A 6,117-nucleotide genomic window follows, 5' to 3' on the forward strand; every position below is an offset into this window, starting at 1 on the left:
GAATTCAAAACCACTCGCTGAAAATGCTCAAATCACTAATTATTAGAGAAATGCAAATCAAAACTACAATGATTCACACCAGTCAGAATGGCCATCACGAAAAGTCCACAAGCAAAAACGGCTGGAGAGGGTGTGGAGAAAAGAGACCTCTCTAACACGGTTGGTGGGAACGTAAATTGGTGCAGCCACTATGGAAAAGGGTATGGAGGTTCCTCAAAAAACTACAGAGTTCCCATATGATATAGCAATGCCACCCCTGGGCATATATCTGCAGAAAACTATAACTCAAAAAGAGATAGGCACCCCTATGTTCACAGAAGCGCTATTTACAATAGCCAAGGCGTGGACACCACCTAAATATCCACCAACAGATGGACAGATGAAGAAGATGCAGGGTGTGTGTGTGTGTGTCTGTATACACACACATACACAATGGAATACTGCTTAGCCATAAAAAAGTAAATGAAATAATGCCATTTGCAGGTACACAGATGAACCTAGAGTCTATCCCACTAAGAAAGAGAAAGGCAAATACCATATGATATCACTTATTTGGGGAATCTCAAATATGACATACATGAGCTTCATTGAAACAGAAGCAGGAGTTCCCGTCACGGCGCAGTGATTAATGAATCCGACTAAGAACCATGAGATTTGCAGGTTCGATCCCTGGCCTTGCTCAGTGGGTTAATGATCCGGCGTTGCTGTGAGCTGCTGTGTAGGTTGTAGACGCGGCTCGGATCCTGCGTTGCTGTGGCTCTGGTGTAGGCTGGCAGCTACAGCTCCGATTCGACCCCTAGCCTGGGAACCTCCATATGCCACAGGAGCGGCCCAAGAAATGGCAAAAAGACAAAAAAAAAAAAAAGAAGAAGAAGAAGAAACAGAAGCAGACTTACATAGGGAACATTGTGGTTGCCAAGGGGGAGGAGCAGTGGGGAGGGATGTTTTGGGAGTTTGGGGTTAGCAGGTGCAAACTATTATATATGGAATGGACAAACAAGTTCCTACTGTGTAGTAGAAGGAATTATATTCGATATCTGGTTATGAACCATAATGAAAAGAATATGAAAAAGTCTATGTTTACTGAATCACTTCCTGTACATCAAAAACTAACACAACATTGTAAATGAACTGTAAGTCAATAAAATAAACACTCACTGGGAATTCCCATTGTAGCTAAGCAGTAATGAACTGGACTAGCATCCATGAGGATGCGGGTTCAGTCCCTGGCCTGCTCAGTGGGTTAAGGATCCGGTGTTGCCATGAACTGTGGTGTAGGTCACAGATGAGGCTCAGATCCCTTGTTGTATGGCTGTGGTGTAGGTCGGCAGCTGCAGCTCTGATTCAGCCCCTAGCCTGGGAACTTCCATATGCCACAAGTGTGGCCCTAAAAAGCAAAAAACAAAAACAAAAACAAAAACCCAAAAAAACACTCACTGATAGTATATGTGCCTTAGGGGTGTTCAAGATCTTGGCACAGTATGAAAGCAAATGGGTTTTCTAACTTCCTTAAGCACCTGAATCAAAAAGAGGAAATGAATTAATGACTTATTAGAGATAAGACAACATCTGAAAGAAATGTCAATTTTTATTTTATTTTTTTAATTGTACAGTTGCATTATTTAATTATAATTACCATAAGTTCTTTGATGGAGAGGAAATCAGAATCAGATCTAAGAAGACTTCAGCATTCCAAGAATGATGTCAAACGACCCCCTTCATGGTGGATTATGCACTTATTTACTCTGAGATATATTTCTTCTTCAGAGATTCCTTGTTTGTGTATCAATTGTAGATTTTTGGTTTGCAGTTATTCTGAAGATTTGATATAAGAGTCTATATATATATATGAGATTGTTTTAAGTTGTTGTTCACTTAATTGCAAATTCATCTCCAGTGTCCTGCATTTGTACCCACCTCTTCTCATGATTTCTGATTTTGGTGGCATATTGTGCATGGATGATTTCACATCTTTACTGTATATATACCTTTACTGGTGAGCCTTGTCATTTGTGGAATTTTCGTTTCCTGTTGCTATCTTGTCTTTTCTGCCTAGAGAAGTTCCTTTAGTATTTGTTGTAAGGCTGGTTCAGTGTTGCTGAATTCTCTCAGCTTTTGCTTCTCTGTGAAGGTTTTGATTTCTCCTTCAAATCTGAATGAGAACCTTACTGGGTAGAGTAATCTTGGTTGGAGGTTTTTCCTTTCATCACGTTAAGTATATCATGCCACTCCCTTCTGGCCTGCAGAGCTTCTGCTGAAAAATCTGCTGATAACCTTATTGGGGTTCCCTTGTATGTTACTTGTTTCTTTTCCCTAGCTGCTTTCAAGATTTTCTCTTTGTCTTTAATTTTGGTCAGTTTGATTAATATGTGTCTCAGTGTATTCCTCCTTGGGTTTGTTTTCTATGGTACTCGTTGTGCTTCCTGGGTTTGAGTGAGTGATTCCTTCCCCATGTGAGGGAAGTTTTTGGCTATTATCTCTTGGAATATTTTTTCTGTCTCCTCTCTCTCTTTTCCTTCTGGCACCACTATAGTACGGGTGTTGGTGTGTTTAACATTGTCCCAGAGTTCCCTGAGACTCTCTTCATTTGTTTTCAATCTTTTTTCTGTTCTGCATCCGTAATTTCCACTAATCTGTCCTCCACCTCGCGTATTGGTTCTTCTGCCTCCTGTATTCTGCTGTTAGCTGCTTCTAGTGGATGTTTTATTTCAGTGATTGTAATTTGCATCTCTTCTTGTTTCAGTTTTATATCTTGTATGTCTTTGCTCAGTGTTTCCTGTAAGTTATCCATCTTTGCCTCCAGTTTATTTCCAGTGTCTTGCATCTTCTTCAGCATCAACAGTCTAAAGTCTTTTTCCTGGAGGCTAAGAATCTCCTCATCACTTAGCTGATTTTCTGGGGTTTTTCCTTTCTCTCTCATCTGAGTTATAGTTCTCTGTCTTTTAATTTTTATAGGTTTTTGGTGTGGGACCTTTTTACAAATAATAGAGTTGTAGCCTCTCTTTATTTCTGGCGTCTGCCCCCCTCGTGGCTGAAGTCTGTATGGGGGGCTTGCTGTAGGCTTCCAGATGGGAGGGACTAGTGCCTGCCCACTGGTAGGTGGAGCTGATTCTAATCCCTCTGTTGGGTGGGGCTTAGTCTCTGGATGGGATTAGGGGCTGCTGTGTGCCTGAGGGGTCTTTAGGTGGCCTGTTTACTGAGGGGCGGGGCTGTGATCCCACCTGGACTGTTGTTTGCCCTGGGGCTTCTCAGCACTGACTGATGGGTGTGGCCAGATTTTCCCAAAATGGCCACCCCCAGAGAAAGGCAGCTGCTGAATATTCCCAAGAGCTTTGCCTTCAGTGTTCCTCCCTTGCAACAAGCCACGTTCACCCCTCTTTTCCCAGGACGTCCTCCAAGAACTGCAGTCAGGTTTGACCCAGATTCCTATGGAGACCTCACTCTGCCCCGGGACCCAGTGCACGTGAAAGTCCGTGTGCGCCTTTTAAGAATGGGGTCTCTGTTTCCCCCAGTCCTGTGGAGCTCCTGCGCACAAGCCCCACTGGCCTTCCATGCCAGATGCTCCAGGGGCTCTTTCTCCCAGTGTTGGATCCCCACACATGAGGGTTTGATGTGGGGCTCAGAACTCTCACTCCTGTAGGTGAGTCTCTGTGAACCAGTTAGTTTTCAGTCTGTGGAGCTTCCCACCCGGGAGGTATGGGGTTGTTTATATGGTGAAATTGCCCCTCCTACCTCTTGATGTGGCCTCTCCTTTTTCTTCTGGAGTAGGGGATCTTTTTTTAAGGTTTCTGGTCCATTTGGGTGGGGATTGCTCAGCTTGTTTGTTGTTTTTAGGGGAGAAGTTGAGCTCCAGTCCTTCTATTCCGCTGACTTAATCCTCCTTCAAGAAATGTCAATTTTTAAATACTCCTGTAAGTACATACCAGTAACACTTTTGAGGCTAAAGGGAATGCCCTATCTTTATGCAAAACGGCCAGCCTTACTGATTTTCCCATGATTGTAATTATAAGGAGGGTTACTTAATATGATTTCATCAATCAGAAGAGACTTCTTTGAGTACCATGAGCTACCCGTACAGAAGGGAAAAAATAGTGATAGTCAAACCGCTCATACATAGTTTGAGTTTGGAACTTCCCACAGTGGCCACCTGGTGGCTCCCAAGTACGTATCCAGAGCTTATTACCTTTGTCATATAGAAGCATCTACAATGTTAAGGAAGAATCAATCCAAAACACAAAAATATGATTGTGAAAATTTTGCCCAAGGCCCAAGAGGTAACTGAAATTTCCCTTATTTATGATCATCAAAACCTAAGAAAAGCTATAAAGGAATTGCAAGCCTCAGAATCCCACCTTAGGAATCACTGGAACCCTTACAAATGGATTTATTCTATTTCCCAAGTGACAAAGCCTTATATATGCTTCAGGAATAGGCTGCAATCTTCTTTGGGGACAAAAGCTTTCTTCTAAAAGGATGGTGCTTTAACACAGAAAAACTTGGGATTTTGCTTTTTTCATCCAGATGAAGGAATGCACTTTATTTGTGTCGCCAAATAAAACAGAACCACCCTTGTCCACATGACCCTTACAGTTCTAGAATGAATGAATTGTATTTCAGAACTGTCCACATTTTTAGGAGCGCTTAAGCTTTCTTGGTCTGTCCTACTCTGCCTTAATGATAAGATGATGGATGTGCAGCGCAAAACCGCACACTCGCACCATATGAAATTCCATAGGAACATCCATGAGGCTCAGATTAACTTCTCCAACACACTTTACCCTGTTAAGCCTTCAGTCTTGTCAGCTCTTGTCAAAACTTGATATGTACACAATTGCATGCCAGTTACAAGCTATGCTTCGAAGGGGACAACATCAGGCACATTCCTATATCATGTAAAACCAGCAGACTGGGCATTCTGAGGAGGCCCAGAGGTCAGGCTTGGAAAGGTCATATCAAGTACATTTAATCAAGAATATTTCTCTGAAACTCTCGGGTATATACTTACGGATTTATGATTCTCAGTGTAAAGTCGCTAGGGATTCTACCCACTGGAGATTCATAACCCTAAGGGAAAAGCTTTTAGACGCTCACAGCTCTGGAAATGGGTAGCTACTCCAGTTCTACAAAAGGAGTGACTAGGATTTAACAGTTTATCATTTGTGTCCTTTTATTCTCTGCTTCCTTTGTGCGGGTCAAAGTATTAGGACCTTTCTTTGAGCTATCGTCCCTCCCGTAAATTCGTGTGTGTGTGTGTGTGTGTGTGTGTGTGCATGCACACGTGTGTGCTTTTTAGGGCTGCCCCTGTGGCATATGGAAGTTCCCAGGCTGCAGCTACGAGCCTACACCACAGCCACACAGGATCTGAGCTGCGGCTATAACCTACACCACAGCTCACAGCAACGCCTGATCCTTAACCCAATGAGCAAAGCCAGGGATCAAACCTGCGTCCTCATAGATGCTAGTTGGGTTTGTTTCCACTGAGCCACCACAGGAACTCCTCCGTAAACTCTTTGAATGTCCTTATTTACCTGTCTCAAACAGTTGCAATGGCTGCCAATTTTTCCAACAAATGGTTTTACCGTCTGTCTTTAGACCCCTCTAAGAAAAGACCTCCTAACATACTGAACCCAACCATTGGCTGCTGTTCCTAAGATCTGCAAAAGCCTCAGAGGGATTCAAGGAAGATGAGGGATAAAAAGAGACGTGAGACTGATTCTCCTGGTTAGGCCTAGGCCAACTAGGAAACTGGGTATAAATGGTTCCAAATTTTAAAAATTATATTTGTAATTATGCTCACGCTTCTTGAGCCCTTCCAATATGTGATGTGCAGCTGTTTAAATATTCCTGAAAGCTATTATCTCAAACCAATATCTAGTGGGTGATACCATATCAAGAAGACACCAAATTCCACATAGTCAACCATGGTCTTGGTTTTGAATTTGACTGCAAGAGGGGAGTGAGTATTTATAATGAGTCCCAGCTCAATTATGGTGGATACCAAAGGAAGAACACCAGCAGCGGGCAGTATGAAAGACGAACATTCCACCTACCTACTCCAGAGCTGAGTCGCAAGATTTCTTCGAAAATTTATGGATAATTGAAATTGTCTTGCCTGAT

The sequence above is a fragment of the Phacochoerus africanus genome, chromosome 16, assembly GCF_016906955.1.
Source record: "Phacochoerus africanus isolate WHEZ1 chromosome 16, ROS_Pafr_v1, whole genome shotgun sequence".
In the NCBI taxonomy this organism is placed as follows: domain Eukaryota; kingdom Metazoa; phylum Chordata; class Mammalia; order Artiodactyla; family Suidae; genus Phacochoerus; species Phacochoerus africanus.